Here is a 17,058-nt window from a genome sequence, read left to right on the forward strand (position 1 = left end):
CTTACCATAGAGCTTATATTTTTACCTGGTTTTATAGAAGTTTGATAATTATATCCCTAATCTATACATAGTTATTTTCATTAGATGCTGAATTTGAAAAAATGTAGACTATAAATCAGCTTTATAGTCAATCAGCACTTTGCAAATCTGACTAAAATCAAATTGAGATTATACAATGGAAATTTCCAAGTTTCTTTCAATAAACAACTAGATTGCTTACAGCTGTGTCTTTATTAGAATAAAATATAAACCACATGAAAAAATTTTTCAAACTGTAAAATATCAACTGATAAGGGGCTAAGGTTGTGAATAGATTAAGTATAACACTACATTGGGAATTTAGGATGATTATCATTTCCATTGGATAATGATTTAATTTTCTAAGATACTGCGATTTGCATTCTAAATCTTAAACAAAATTTTAGGCAACATCTTCTTCCCATAGTGTTTTGTTTTGTTTTGTTTTTTCCCTAAGCATTTTATTTAAAAAGAACTGAGCCCAGCGAGGTTATAATTTATTTATTAGCATAAATTTTCCAAATCTATTTATTGTCTGAACTGTGCAGATGAGCACTTGGCTAAGGTGTAGAATGCCCACTTGATTAGCAAATTCTTCTACTTGGATCTGCAGAGCCAGCTTATATAGGAAATAAAATGAGATGGGTTTCTTTACATTTCAATCACAAAACTATTGCCTCAAGGTAATTTTCTGGGAAACAGGGGAAGACTATGCATTTTGTAGAAGCTGTTTAACACAATTATATTTAGTCCTTTTAACATTTCACCAAACTTCACATAGTAATTTTTGTTTAGGTAGATGTCACCAACTGACATCCCCATTAAAGTTTATTACTACTCCTGATCTTGTTAGGGTGTAATTATAGAGATATACAATGATTTTAGACTAAAATACCTGACAACAATATATACCTCTGTAGATTTATATATTAAAAAGTATGCCTAAAAAGTGAGTTTCAATTTGTTTCAGAGTTGGTAGCATTTGTAACCTAAAAGGTCAAATTTACCATTTGTTGGAGACAAAGCTGCCAGCAAATTGGTGTAACTTAGGGAATTCCTCACCTCTAGAAAATCAGTTCACTTTTTTCTTTAGCTTTTAGAATTTGTAGAATAGTCTTAGAACATTTCCAATGTGGCAGGTTTGTCCTCTGAGACCTTGGTTGGGTACCTCAATGCTGTGAGCTCCGCTTGGCTAGCAATGGACACTGAAGCATTTCTCTTCCATAGAGTTCTTAGAGATGAGATGTCAAATATCATATTTTCTAGACTATGCTTTCCTTGACATATTTGGCTTATCAGAGATTGAAGACTTGCTCATGTGATTGTTTTCTAAATTCCTGTAGTTTCAAGACACTTAGTGACTCCAAGAAATAGTTCAGCTTATAATCTAACTCTACCTACCAAGATGCGTGGATATTTGTCGCTGAGGGAATCAGAGTTTGTACCGTCTTCATCATGACTAAAATGGTGGCTGTTCAAGTTCTTCAGAAGCCCCTTGTAGTGCTCCATCAGATGATGAGTCAAAGCTTCACTACCACTTAATCAGATAGAATCATCTAGAATAAATGAATGAGTTATATTAAAATATATATGTCAGTTATGCCAAAATAGTCCAGATGGAGATTTATAAATATCCCCAAATGATTTATTCACTAATGTGTTTGATCAATAGATCAAGTAGATATAGATTGGTTTAAAGTACATACATAGATATAGATTTTCTTTGAAAATTTTACTTGTGAACTCTGCTTTCAGAAAGTTTCTATGCAGTCATCCAGGCTGAGAAATTTCTTTCTTTCTTTTTCTTTTTTTTTTATTTAATGTGTATTCATTTTTGAGAGAGAGAGAGAGAGAATCTGGGGGCAGAGAGAGAAGGGGACAGAGGATCTGAAGTGGGCTCTGTGCTGACAACAGAGAGACTGATGCGGGGCTTGAACTCATGAACCGTGAGATGAACCTGAACCCAAGTCAGTCGCTTAACCAACTGAGACACCCAGGTGCCCCTAGGCCCAGTATTTTCTAAGACAAAGTACTTCTCTTTTTCTTGTAAGTAGAAGAAATTAATGAAAACATCAGGAAATCGCTTTCTCATTGTACGTAACATTTATAATGTCTCTCCCTTCTGCTTATTTATAATAAATAATCTGCTCATAAATAAATATCTGCTCGTTCTGGGTGAAAAGGAAAATTATGTGAGGATAACAACCTCTAACTACGTGAAAGGGTTAAAGACGATTTATCCCAAGCCTTCTTAAACATGACTACTTGCTTTGATCTGATGTCACTAGACTGAGTGGGCTGGATGTCTAAACGCTCTTTCTGACACACAGCTGGGCTCACGCCTTGCTTAGCCTAGTCCATTGTAGCACAATCAATTCTTTCCTTGCTCATCTTATCCTGAAATTGTTACACTCAGAAGAGTTTATTGCTAGCTTATTTTTATTCAGATGCTGTTATGAACAGATATGAAAAGATGTATGGGTATTTGGGCAGACGGAGCCAGGGGCAGGTTTTCAGTCATGATAGACTAAACTTTTAATCTTAAAAAGAATGAAAAGAGAGTGAAAATTAGGAACCAAAATAATTTATAAACCTTGGTCTCAGTAGTGTAAGGTAGTACGGAATCGTTTAATACAGACAATGTATTCTAAGCCAAAAATATTCAGTTGTGTAAACCTAAGCATACAGAGTATGCCTTTTTTAAAAATTTTTTTTTAACCTTTATTTATTTTTGAGACAGAGAGAGACAGAGCATGAATGGGGGAGGGGCAGAGAGAGAAGGAGACACAGAATCGGAAGCAGGCTCCAGGCTCTGAGCCGTCAGTGCAGAGCCCGACGCGGGGCTTGAACTCACGGACCGCGAGATCATGACCTGAGCTGAAGTCGGACACTTAACCGACTGAGCCACCCAGGCGCCCCTCAGAGTATGCCTTTTTAAAACAGAAGCTTCCCATTTGCTCACTTCATTCTGTTAAAAACATGGTCTCAGGCGGACTAGAGTTCTGTTGGATTTTCTCTTGTTTCTCGATAGGCACCAGTTCTTGGGATGCTGGGCTAATTATATGTGGGTGATAGTATGTCCTTCCTCTTAGACTTCTGTGGTAGGCTGCTTTGTTTTCTAATTCTTTGTTTCTGAAATTTGAAATGCGTAAGAATTGCTGATCTCCTTGTCTGTAATCTCGGGTTTATATGAATATTCTTTAAAGAATCTTGAAGATATCCAAGCTCCAGAGAACCAGAGGACTCAGAATCAGGGATATTTTCTTATCATTGTCAGGCCAGAGACCTCAGCCATCCACCCATGAAGAGTCTGTTCATTCCAAGCAGTGGTACTCAACCGTGGCTGTGCGTGGGACTTGATTTAGAGATCTATATGTCTTGAAACTGACCTAGAGATTCTGATCTAACTGGTCTGAGGTGTGGCTATTGTAATGCTCCACACATAATTCTAGAACCCAGAGCTCAAAGGCTTATTTTCAAAATAAGTGAATACTTTCAGGGGTGCCTGGGGGGCTCAGTTAAATGTCCGACGTTGGCTCAGGTCATGATCTCACGGCTTGTGGGTTTGAGCGTCGGGCTCTGTGCTGACAGCTCAGAGCCTGGAGCCTGCTTCCGATTCTGTGTCTCCCTCTCTCTCTCTGTCCCTCCCCGCTCGTACTGTGTCTCTCAAAAAATGAATAAAAACTTTTAAAATGTTAAGAAAAATAAGTAATAGTTTTCAGAAAGTAGCCATGTACATAACAGTTTGAAGACCCCCCTCCCTTGTTTATTTTGGTACATCTAGTTTAGCTGCATGGGGGTAGGAAGAAAGAATGGTGTATGAAAAGTTTTTATGTAGAAGTTTGATCTAAGCACTAGAAACCAAACTGGGAGATTTTACATGTTAATTCCTTCAGATATGTTCCAAAAATAACCCTAAAACAAAACCAATGGGCTTTAATAGATGGCCGTTCCATGACGACCAGTGTTTCTCAAAATGTGACTCTCAGACCGTCCATAGCAGTACCTTCTGGGCACATGGTGCACTGTGAAATTCCTGGGTCCCGAATCTGACTCCTGTACCCTAATCTCTGGAGGGCGGGAGGCAGGCTTTCCGCACCATTTCAGAAACACTCAGGGCAAGACTCACCGATGTCGTCAGCTCAAGCTCTGACGGGCACACCAGATGGCTCTCCCTGCTTCTTACAGCAGAGCATCCCCGAGTAAGGCCAGCCTGTAGATTCAAATCTTATGGAGATCTTCTTTCCTGTTCCACAGATTAATGGGATTCAACTATCAGCAAGGCAGTGTGCTCACTGGGCAAATACACAGATCAGGAAAATACGTGTCTCATTAGTTCAGTGGTGGTGTTACTGCAGAGGTTCAAAAGGGCTGCTCAAAGTGACTCACTCACCTCAGCCTACGCGTGTACGACGGGTATGGAATACCATGTGTATTGTGTAACTCCCCATGTTCAACAGGATGGAGTGTTGCTAGAGAGAATTATATGCATCTCAGTGCTCCTGAAATGCTGGCAGTTGGGGTGACTTCATAGGAGAACGTGTCAGCGTGGAGAGCACATTCTTATGAGAGGCAATGGCTGTTCCGTGTAAGAGAACAAACGTGTGTTGGTCATGTTGAAATCTTAAGCGGCACTTCACTGGGTGTGCCTCTCACCTGTAGGGTCACACTCAGGAGGCCATCATGTTTGGGGATATGCGTAGCTAACAGTTACAGAGTCTTGCAGTACGTTGCGCAAAGTGACATGTGCTTTACAGGCATTGTTATTTTCTCGTGCTACGGTCCAATGAAGAAGATATGGTTTTTATTTCCACTTTCCACGACAGGAAATTGAGGTTGGAAGAGCATGAATACCTTGCCCACAGCCACACTACTTAGCGGAAGAGCAGAGATACAAGCCCTTCTCTTTGATTCAGAATCCGCACACCTATTCTGTAGGTAGACCAGTACTCCTCAGTACAGAATGACTCCCCGCACTCGAATCCACTTCCTGTGGCTGTTACTACTCACGAGGGGGTCTGGGGCCACAGAAATCTGTTCTCTCCTGCACATGGAGGTCAAAAGTTTGAAATCACAGTGTCGGCAAGGCTGTGATTCCTCTGACGCCTTGGTGGCGGGACCCTTGTTGAAGCTGCGGTACATTGTCTTGGCCTTTCTTGTGTGCGGCCACACTGCTTTCACTGTCATCTGGCAGTTTTCCTGTGTTTCTATCTGTCTCAAGTTTTCCCTCTTATGGTAAGAAAACTAGTCAGTGGATTAGGGCTCACCTTAATCCAGTGTGACCACATCTTAATTCTGTTACATTTGCAAAGAATGCGTCTTCGACTGAGGTCACATTCAGGCTTTCCCAGTAGACATGATAGACATGATTTTTTTTGCCCCCCCCCCCCCCCGGGGCAGAGGTGCGGTAGTGTGGGAGGGGCACTGCTCAAGCCAACTAGCCTTTGTCAGTGCCTCTGCAAACTTTGAAGCCATGTGACGGTGTATGGGCTTTTATTTCTGCTACTCAGCCTTAGCTCCAATGTCAGATTTCCGCTGAAATACTCATCTTTTTATTCTTTTTTCATACCATGCCTCCTGTGATTTCTGTAACATTTTGAGGAGGAAGAGAGTGGGGAGTGGAGCATACTCACTCTACAGTAGACTATGTCTCAGTTCTTTCATATCTTACAGATCTACTGAGACAAGGCATTTCTGTATGGCAGACCTCTGCTAACAGTTCTGATTAATAGTAGAAAATAACAACATTGGGACAGCTGGGTGGCTCAGTCAGTTAAGTGTCCAACTTTGACTCAGGTCATGATCTTATAGTTCATAGATTTGAGCCCTGCATGGGGCTCTGTGCTGACAGCTTGGAGCTTGGAGCCTCCTTTGGAGCCTGTGTCCCCCTTTCTTTTCCCTTCCTCTGCTTGTGCTTTGTCTCTCTGTCTCAGTGATAAATAAACATTAAAAACAATAACATTGATTGCTCCCTAGCTCTTTCCAAAGTCCACACTCAACTTCTTCTATGAAGCTTCACTGTCTCTGAGATGCCCTGATGGTGATAAAAATATGCGGAACAATTTTGCCGAGTAGGACGTTTGGAGAAAGGGGTGTCGTGATTTACTGTGTAAAGGAAGAAAATGGTTATTTATAATATTGGATGGAGACTAGAAATATGATGAGGCAAAGTGAGAAGGAAATCAAAATTGTTCCAAGTTTGTCTAGAATGTGGAATGTGATCTGATGAAGAACCCAGGGTCTTAATGCTCTAAGATGGGAGGAAATTGGAAAGTTACAGCTCATTTTTAGGAGCAGGGCAAGAGGGAAGGGAAAGGGATTCAAGGAAGGTGGAATTAAGTCATTTCTTCAAAGACTGCTTATCCAAGAAAAAATAGCATGGGTGCTTTAGAGGAATAGGTATCCGTGTAGAGTCCTCAACAACCGAAGACTGTGATGTTAGGTAGGCAGGCGCATCGAAAGACGTAAGAACAACCTGTACCCTAAAGTTAGGGATCGTGATCTTTGGGGATCCAGAGCTTGCAGTATCTCTCATACTCTTGAGCTAGAAGACAAGGGTATTGGTCTGGCCAGTAGCACAGCTATTAGGGTGCAAACTATGGAAAAACTAGCTTTGTTTGTTTTTCCTTTTTTTGTGTGTACCCTAACTGTTCCCTACTCTAGCATGTTTCTCCACGAATGAGCAGGAAGAGAGAAATAATTGTAGAATATTAAAATATCAGACATAGTATTATCGATAATCATTATATTTATCCCCATTCATTAGAGAGTATGTGCTACTTAGAGTTCACATATCCTTGGACATAAAAGATTTGACATTAACTTCTGACTCCCCCTGCCATCCTCTGTTTAGATCTGTGCACTGCCCAAAATGAATGCGTCTCTTAGATAACATCAAACAAGAGGAGGGGGGAATGCAGAAATGCCTGGAATTAGGATCCACCTATTACAATAGCTTGCACACAGTAGACCTCCAGTAACTGTTTGCCGCGTGGTTGAAAGTAATCCAAAGTTAAACAGTCACCCACAGAATAGCAAACAGGAGGGCCACGAGGGACCGTGTTCGGAGAGATGACAGCTCAAATTCTCCAGAGACCGAGTCCCAGTGCACCGCATTGTACCAGGCAAGCTCTCACATGCTGCAGTGAGCGTGCTGTTCATTTTCATTCCCCCACTGCTGTCAGGACTGACACCCCCGCACCTCCTCAGCTCCGCATCTTGCCTCTCGGAATACCTAGGAACCGGTGGTGGGTAGCTGCAGTTGTGACTTGATCCTGTAGCCTATCCCACGGCTTAGTTTTGATAGGTAGAGTGTCTGAACTCCGAAGATATCACAATTACTGGATAAGTGTTTGTTTTTGTCTTTCCACAAACAGAAAACAAAATGACACTGTGTTCATTTCTTGTCAAACAAGAAATATTCCTAAGAGACCTTTTTCTTGTTCGGTGCAAACTCTAATAAAATTTGACAGAGAATGTTTTTCTTTGGGTAAACGTTTGGCGGTGAGTAGATATCTGCCACAGATGCCAAGTCATTCATTTCATAGCTCTGGTCTACTGGCTTTCCATTTTTGCATATCTTTCTCTGTGTAGAGGTGAAAGGGCTGTGGCATATATATATATATATATATATATATATATATATATATATATATATATATATATAATTTTATTTCTTACAAGAAAAGAGAAAAAAAAGTTCATATATCTGGGATTCTGTTCAACATTCTTCCTTTCAGAATTAGTGAAAAAAAAGAAGGAAAGGAAAATGAGTTTTAAATATAAATTCTGGAATTTTTTTTTTTTTGAAAAATTGAGAATTGGCAAGATGTTTTCATCTCGGAATGCGTTGATTCTGAAAGTATTACTATAGAATTGATAAGTATAAAACACAGCATCATATGATGACTAGAGCATCGCATGGCACATAGACCCATCCAGTCACTACACCGAACATCTGAAACTAATGTAACATTAAGGAAAGCAAAAAATAATTAGAAAATACTTCTCATCTTTGATGTTCAGTTCATTTTCTGACTCATGACAGGATAGAGTTTTTAAATTTTTTTTTTCAACGTTTTTTATTTATTTTTGGGACAGAGAGAGACAGAGCATGAACGGGGGAGGGGCAGAGAGAGAGGGAGACACAGAATCGGAAACAGGCTCCAGGCTCCGAGCCATCAGCCCAGAGCCTGACGCGGGGCTCGAACTCACGGACCGCGAGATCGTGACCTGGCTGAAGTCGGACGCTTAACCGACTGCGCCACCCAGGCGCCCCAGGATAGAGTTTTTAAAAATGTTTTATGCAAACTTGCCAAAGTCGAGTAGAAGAAGAGACATCTTGTTTTTCCCACTGACTTTCTCTTAGGGAAGAAAATGCCTGTTCCAGACGACTGTGGCAAACTTCTCAGAAATCATTCTCCAAACATGGATCATAACCCAGTCAGCAAAGGAGTGGGAGTTACAATAATTGGCTTAAATTAATCTACTGGGGTAATGATGGTGTTAGGAAGTTGAGCACAATGCCTTCTATAATAACACTCCTTTGAATTAATGTTCTAATTAAATGAGAGAACTAAAATATTCAGAATTATGCCTGGAACACTATCGGGGTTTAGTGCATAGTTAGTATTCTTGAAAGTGTTGTGTGATTCTCAAACTCCTATCCAGTTGATGCCAAATCCTGTGTTTAATTTTTGAGAGAAGTTTCTTATTTCTCAGAGCCATTATAAACACCGTGATCACATCCAGCCTGTACCCTTCTGGTATTTTTATGTGCTGTATCTTCCTAATTCTGGTTGTAAGACTGAGCCATTCAGCAGAAGTGTTACTGTTTTGCCAAAATTCTTTTTCCCTGGCCTCACTGAAGTATACGGTGAGATTGCCCTCCATTAGTCACCTTGGAACAGCTCTAAATTTTCTTTCTTCTTTATCTCATGTATCTAAATCATTATATTATTGGATTATATTATCAGATTAGCATTCTGTTCATTTTTCTAATTCAGCATTGTTTTCTCATGTGCCACCCACATTTGTAGGTTCATTTTTCTCTGCTAGCTTTGGTTCCTCTGTTAGTTTAAAATTTTTTAAGCTTATTTATTCCTGGGGGGAGTAGAAGGGGCAGAGAGAGAGGGAGAGAGAATCCCAAGCAGGCTCTGTGCTGTCAGTTCTGACTCTGACACGGGGCTTGAACCCATGAACTGTGAGATCATGACCTGAGCCAAAACCAAGAGTCAGAGGCTTACCTGACTGAGCCACTAAGATGCCCCAATTCCTGTTACTGAAAAATTGTTTACAGCACAATTCAGAGGTGTTTACTAATGTCTACAGGGAAAGGCAGGCTCTGTGATAGCCATGGGTGACCACTGCCTCCCGTACTTACACCGTGTTTAATTCCCTCCTCTTGGATGTAGGCTGGACATGAAGAATTGATGATTTTAATGAACAGGCTACAATTGAAGTGATGGAGTGTCCCTTGTGAGGTTAGGGTGCCTAAGGACAGTGGCAGCCTCCCTGGAACTCTCTCGCTGGCTCTTTGTCAGCACTGCTCATTCTGGGGGAGGTCGGTGGACAGGCTGTAAAAGCAGCACGGTGGAGAAGCACGGATGGCAAGAGGCTGAGGCTGAGGTTACACTCGTGTCCACGGCCACCGGTACAGCCTTCACAGGAGACTGCAGCCACAGTCCATGTGGTCACCTGCAGCCTTCCCAGAAAGCTCGATGCAGATTTAGCCAGTCTAGGATTCCTGACCCACAGGAACTGAGATAATAAGTCTGTCGTTGTTAAGCCACTAAGTTTGGGACAACTTGTTACACAGCAATAGACACTTAATGCATCTGTCCTTGATGTGGAGATTCCCTTGATTTTGCCCTAGCATCTCCATGTTTTGAGTCACGTCCTTCCTTTCAGCTTCTGCTGTTTCTGCCTGTTGTAGTTTCCTTCCTTTTCCCCATGTGGGGCAGGTGGGTGGCTCAATGGGTTGAGCATCTGAGTCTTGATTTTTCTCGCAGATCATGATCTCACGGTTCATGAGATGATTGAACCCCTTGTCGGGACCCATGCTGAGAGCATGAGAGCTGCTTCTGTGTCTCTCCCTCTGCTCCTCTCCCCTACTCATGCGCTTTCTCTCTCTTTCTCGAAAGAAAGAGAAAGAAAGCAAGAAAGCAAGAAAGAAAGAAAGAAAGAAAGAGAAAGGAAAGAAGGAAGGAAAGAAAGGGAGGGAGAGAGAGGGAGGGAGGAAGAAAAATGAAAAACAAAAAAAGAAAGAAATTGCACATGGAAACCATCTTGTACAACACGACATGATTTCAGCTTTGTGTCTTTCTTGTCCTTGGTCTCTTTCTCCTAATTTCCACGTCACACCCTGCAGTCACCTGTATCTTCTGTCTGCAAGGCCACTAATTTGTGGCTGTTAGGTTTCTCTTTCTGATGTGTTTATCTCCTGTATGCAAAACATTCCATGTATATGAAACTATCACAGACAAGCCATTTCTCTCTGCTTCTCAGTGGTGTCCCCATCTTGCTGAATCTATAAAACTTTCCTGTGTTAGCCTTCATGGGAGTTGCCCACTCCTCTGAAAATCCTTCTCTGGGTTTGCACTGATCCGCACGGGATGATGGATTTTTAAAGAGATTTCATTAAGGAGAGCTTTAAACATGATAGCTTGTTTAACTGATTAAGTCCAATTAGCCAAGTATTCAAACATTACCGCTACCGTTTTGACATCATTAAAAATTATTACAATTGAGGAACTATCACTCAGAGCTTGGTTCTGTCCTCCACGCAGCCTCCTGCACAAGTCTACAACTTTTTTTCTGACTGGAGTCTCAGTCAGTGCTAACCCTGATTCTGACATAGCCCATCAAAAAGAATGAAGCTCGACAAATGCACCTTTAAATCTCCCTCTTCTCCTCTTGCAGTATCTGTACCCCTACAGCTTGGGTCCCCTCTAGATAAAAACAACAGTTCTTAATTCTGGATCTTCCTTTCTCATTAGGGAAAAGGGATGGTTCACTCATAGTTCTTGTAGGTCAGCGTTCAATGAAACACAATACGTTTATAAAAATCTTAAAAAAATATTGACTCTTTTTCAATGCCAGCTGTTGATCACGTATAGGAAAACAATGTTATAATATCAATGGAAGAAGTATCATTATAACTTAAATCATCTAAAGGAGATGGAAATAAGAAGTTTCATTAAATATGGGGCCTAAGCACATCTTGTTGAACATTACTGATAAGAATATGGGAAATTGGAGGGATGCCTGGGTGGCTCAGTTGGTTGAGCATCCGACTTTGGCTCAGGTCATGATCTCATGGTTCATGGGTTCAAGCCCTGCGTCAGGCTCTGTGCTGACAACTCAGAGCCTGGAGCCCACTTCGGATTCTGTGTCTCCCTCTCTCTCTCTGCCCTCCCCTGCTCATGCTCTGTCTCTGTCTCTGTCTCTCTCTCTCTCTCTCATGCTCAAAAATAAATAAACGTTAAAAAAAAAGAATATGGGAAAGTAGAATATGAAAAGATAAATCAACTACTTAGGTATCTCTATTATAATTGCTATAGATAAAAGTTTATTTCTACGCTTTTCAGAAAAGGCTCACTATGATTAAAAAGGGTATAAAAATTGCTCACATCTCCTCGTGTGAAATCAAACAGGTTCTTCCCTAAATTCTCCACTACTTTTGATTGACAAGCTCTTTGACCGAATGTGAAATTTCTGTTGTTACAACTAACATGTTTTTTTTTCAGCCTTTTACCAACTATGGACTATAAACTTTCCAGTTATTTGAAATCGTTCCATTCCCTCTACTCAAGACAAACCATAACACATTGAGTCAAATATTTTCTAGAAACAATTACGGATGCTGATCCTAGTTTTTTCATTTACATTGAATTTGTCTACAATTGCCTGTACTCATTGTTTAAATCTCACTTTCACGCAAAAGTGACTGTATTATATACAGACATACCAGTAGCACAGAGTATTATACGTGTTTTCTCTCTGGAGACTCCCTGAAAGTTGTTAAGTTCTCAGTTTGTGGGCAAACCCACTCCCTAAGCTAGGTGACAGTCACGTAATTATGCCATCACAGCGGGGTCCCATGAGGGTCGCCCCTACAGGGGCAACTGCAAAGCACACTTGCTGTCCCTTTGCTTCGGTTCCTGTGACTTCTACTCCAGGAGACCAGCCGCGGAAACTTAAAAGGGAGGATGAATTTCAAATCCTTTCAGGAAAAATTACATTAAAAAAAAACCAAACTGTTATTCCAGTTAGTTTTCTCCAGATTAAGGAAAAAGGACACCTAGACCTCTCAATATAAATAAAATAAACGAATCAGACGCATGGAGCAAATTTGATTAAAGTGTTGTAATTTAACACTCAAGTGAAAAGGTCTTAAATAGAAGATTTATATTTGGGTTTAGTAAAGTCAGTTCTGTGTGGAAAAGTTGAGAGAGAATAACCCTAACGATCATCATGTGACAAAAGTCCTCAATTACGTTGAGGTAAATCTAAACAAATAATGACCTAAGTCTGCGAATAATCTACACAAAGTATCAATATATTGAGAAAATAATCTATTAGACAAAGTTGATAAAATCTTTTTCAAATCTTCCCTGGAGCAAGAAAAAAAAAACATGTAAATAAATGTGTGTTGTCCAAAACTAGTGAAGAGAAGAAACACATTATTTTTGCCCTGCTCTGATCAGATTATGTCAGGAGTTGTGTGTTGTGTTTGAGATGTCATTATTTTATATAAAATGTATTGGAGGGGCCTTCTGGGTGGCTCAGTCCTTTAAGCATCTGACTTTGGCTCAGGTCATGACCTTGCGGTTCGTGAGTTCAAGCCCCGCGTTGGTCTCTGTGCTGACAGCTCGGAGCCTGGAGCCTGCTTCAGATGCTGTGTCTCCCTCTCTCTCCCTGCCCCTCGCCCACTCACACTGTCTCTGTCTCTCAAAAGTAAATAAATGTTAAAAAAAAAAATTAAAATGCATCAGCTTATGGGAGCACACACTGAAGAGTCTGACCAATTTAGAAAAAGTCCAGAAAATCACATTAGTTGAAACATAAAAAGCAGATATTTACAAAAAAGGAGAGAAATATGAATAATATTGCAGCTTTATATTACTGTATTCAGCACTAGACATTTGTAGGTCATGTACATGAACAAGTTAAAGTTGAACGTGGCTTTGAGCTGCATGGGTCCACCTACATGTGGATTTTTTTTTTTTTATAAACATGGTACAGTACTATAAATGCATTTTCTCTCCTTATGATTTTTTAAATGACATTTTTTTCCTCTAACTTTATTGTAAAAATGCAGTATATAATGCATATAACCTACAAAATATGTGTTAACTGTTTATGTCATTAGCAAGGCTTCCAGTCAAGGGTAAGCTATTAGTAGTTAAATTTTTTGGGGGGTTGGGGGGGGCGGTCAGAAGTTACAGACAGAATTTTGACTGAGGAGAGTGGATGGTGGGGACGGTTGGTGCCTGTAACCCCCCATGTGACTCAAGGGTCAAGCATACTTCATCTTTCTGAGATTTGAAGAAGTTAACCTTTCTTTGTAAGATGGAGATTCGGTATCACAAGCACATAGGGGCACCATTACCTTTTTATATTTGACTGAAATATAGAACTACCTGATTGAGACCTGGGAGAGGTAGGGTCGCAGGACCCAGTGGATCCTTTCTCAGTCAAGTTCATGTGCAAAATAGGATAAAAGTTAACTCAAAAGTTTTAGGGAGAAAAAGACAAATCTCACAATAAGAGGTTGAAAAGAGTTTTCAGAAGGAACACGGAAGTCTTTGAGAAGGCATTTAAAGTCTGTTTCTAGGGACACGTACACAGAATGGGAAAGAGAAAAGGAGGTATAAAAAGTGTGGCTAGGAAGGACAAATATGAAAGGATTATGCTCATTGTAATGGAAATGAACTATCGCTAGTTAGAGTCCGGATTTATGAATATTAATTTGGAGGAAAGTAAGATATATAAATGAGAGTTATTAGGGTGTCTTTACAAACAGAAGCAGCTTCATAGTTGTTCACACGTAAGAAGAATGAAAAGCCGAGGGAGAGCCATAAAGAGAAAATGTGGTGATATGAATTCAGTAGAGACATAGCTGGAGGAAGGTAATAAAAAGAGGGCTGTACCCTTAGGAATAATGATGCCCTCCTAACGTGTGGCCATGCTGATTTAACTACCGTATTAATATCACATAATACATAAAGCTACCTGTATATATCTCTTTTAAACCTAAAGAAAACCCAGAAGGAGGAATTAGCCCATTATGGTCCTATTATTTTCTTTTCTTATTCAGCATATGTGAAGTTTTCTGGTAGCTATTGTTTTCAAGTAAGCAGTTCTATTCTGAAATCATACTACGTGGAACTGTCATGCCTCTCGCCACAAAAGAGCTTGTCATCCACTGCAAGTTATATATTTAAATACACGTTTATAAGCATATACATAATTGTGTTATCAAAAAGCATCTGATAGCTAACCTAAGTATAATAAAATTGTTATTCCTGAGCTTATAGAAGAATAACCATAGCCACCTGGCAGATATCAGGAGCTGGTGTGTGAGAAGTGCTCCCAGTCATGGGGGCTATAATCCCATAGAACATCAAAAAGTAAGCTGTAAAAATATACTCGAGCTTAGTTTGCTGAGTATCCCCATCACCAGAGCCAAACCCGCATCTGAAAAACTAGGACACTAAAGGCAGGGACAGAAAATGGATTTTAAAATGGTTCCGTGATCACAATACAAATAAGGAAAAACAAATACACCCTAAAAAGTAGAATTATTTGAAAAAAAAATTTTGCAATATATTTAACACTTAAACAAATTTAAACATTTAAATCAAATCCAATAATCACCATTTTAAAGAGAATTGCTAAATTTAAGATTTAGAAGTTTGAGGTTGTAACTCGGATTCAGTTGTAATTAAATGGGGTACTCTCAGGTCCTTTAAGATGTCTTATAATTTCTTATTCTCTATGAATTCAGAGTTTGCAGAGTTTAGAATCTATGATTCTAAAAAATATTTTATGACTCCCTTTTTTTTTCCTTTTTATCTAGCAAATATCTGAATGCTTATTTGACAGATGCTAATGTAAATCATAGGGGTGCAGAGGGGAGCTCATTGTTCACTCACCCACGGTGCCGAGGCAGCTAGTGGGTGATAGGCACAGTGCAGAGAATGCACACTCCAGATCTGCAGCACTTTGGTTCAGCACTTTACTTCAGATTCAAGCATGAGGAAGGAACATTCAGCATTGGGGAAAAGGAAGGGAGGGAGGGAAGGAAGGAAGGAAGGAAGGAAGGAACGAACGAATGAACGAACAAACGAATGAACACTTTAAGAGAAAATACCATTCAAAGCCATTAGGATGAGGAAGAAACATTCAGCATTGGAGAGAAGGAAGGAAGGAAAGAAGCAAGGAACACTTAAAGAGAAGATGTCATTCAAAGCCATTAGGATGAAGTCCAGAATTTCCCACAGCTTGTCTAATCATTGGGATTCTTGGGATGTTGGTTATTCACATGCTGGAGATACCGAGGAGCTGAGACGCATCACAAAGGGCAAAAACCTCACAAAGGGCGAAACAAAGCCCATAGGATCACCGAGTGGGCATTTGATGAAATTGGTATCAGGAGGCCTACAGCTAGAAATCAGAATTCTGGAATGGAAACCATTTGGATTTGTTAGGGATAAAAGCAAAGAACAAGCTGGGGTGGGTGGTCAATGCAGAGAGATCAGTAAGGATCGTGACAAACCATGAGGCCACTTGAACATCAGTCAGGTCTCACTTGCTCAGGGCGGTGGTGGTGTTTGGGCATTTCCAGGGAAAAGTAGGTGTGCTGTGACCAACAGGTTCCTGGTTCCTACAGGGCTGAAGGTTAAGGAAGCTAGGAGCTAAGCACAACATGTTCTCTAACTGCCACTTATGATTGTCGTCTTTTCAAAATATATTTTGAAGCTATATAAAGTCCATTTCAGTCTGAATCTTTGGGATACCTTCTATCAGTTTTACAGAGATGAAGCTTTTTGATTAGGTCTTAAACAGCTTGTCTTGTGTGCCATTCTGTGCAGGTGCCTGCCCTGTCCCGCTTCCTGAGTTAGAGGTGAGATGATGTTGTGTCTTTTCCACTGAAAGCGTTGATGTCAAAAAAGTTCTCTGACCCCAACCCTCATACCACAAAGTCACCAGAGCACTGTGTTCACGTGAACCTCAATTGCCCCGGACTGGGAAGGGAAGAGAGGACTCCCAGGTGATAATGTTTCAGTTCATGAAGCAGTTTGATTGCCTAGAAGAGACACCACTTAGAGAGGGGAATCGTAATTTTTCCCCAGAAAGTAATCATTAACTAATATTCATGTATCTACAGTCAGTATATCCAGGGTTCACATCTTGTGCTTTCAAGAGCCGTGTATAAATTCAGATACACAGAAATCTGTAAAAGAATGAAACCTATGTGAGGCTACAGTAAACAAAGGGGAAAACACCCAGAAGCCTTGGTTAAATTTCCATAGTAATGTCCTGGACCTTTCTTGGTTGAGCGTATTTCTCAGGGTGGAAGGTTATTCTTGGAGTGAAGTTTCAAATTCTCGTTTATTACTCTTACTGCTGCAGTCACAGCTCAGGACTAATGATGTGCAATACAAAGATACTCAAAAAGGAACATTTGTGGTAGTTGGTTGGAATTAGTGTCGGAGTAATTTAGGGGTACTGTGGAGTGGGAATTTCATTGAGCCCGTCATCGACCTCAGCACATTTGAGAAAATGGTTTGGTAGAAGGTGACAAAGGGTGTTTTGAAGTGGGATCCTGTGGTTTCATACGAGTCTATTAGATGTGCTGGCAAAGCTCAGACTTTATAGAAGTATATAATATATGCATATGCACACATATGTGGGTATGTAGCATTATATATATATATATATGATACCTATAATTGATACGTACCCATAATGTGTATATATTATATACTATATTATTCATATATATTTATATGGAAATATATATAATGTGTATAA

General features: G+C 40.2%; 1 long non-coding RNA gene across 1 annotated transcript; it reads right to left on the reverse strand.

Annotated features, from left to right (window-relative positions):
- Nucleotides 1-553: 553 nt before the first annotated feature.
- On the reverse strand, nt 554-15,530 carry LOC125147691 (uncharacterized). Its single transcript, XR_007145269.1, has 4 exons — nt 15,177-15,530; nt 14,577-14,656; nt 1,420-1,574; nt 554-637 (listed from the first exon to the last, which is right to left on the reverse strand). It is a non-coding gene; the product is annotated as an uncharacterized LOC125147691 (long non-coding RNA).
- Between the last annotated feature and the right edge of the window lie 1,528 nt (nt 15,531-17,058).

This window comes from Prionailurus viverrinus, chromosome D2, assembly GCF_022837055.1.
Source record: "Prionailurus viverrinus isolate Anna chromosome D2, UM_Priviv_1.0, whole genome shotgun sequence".
In the NCBI taxonomy this organism is placed as follows: Eukaryota; Metazoa; Chordata; class Mammalia; order Carnivora; family Felidae; genus Prionailurus; species Prionailurus viverrinus.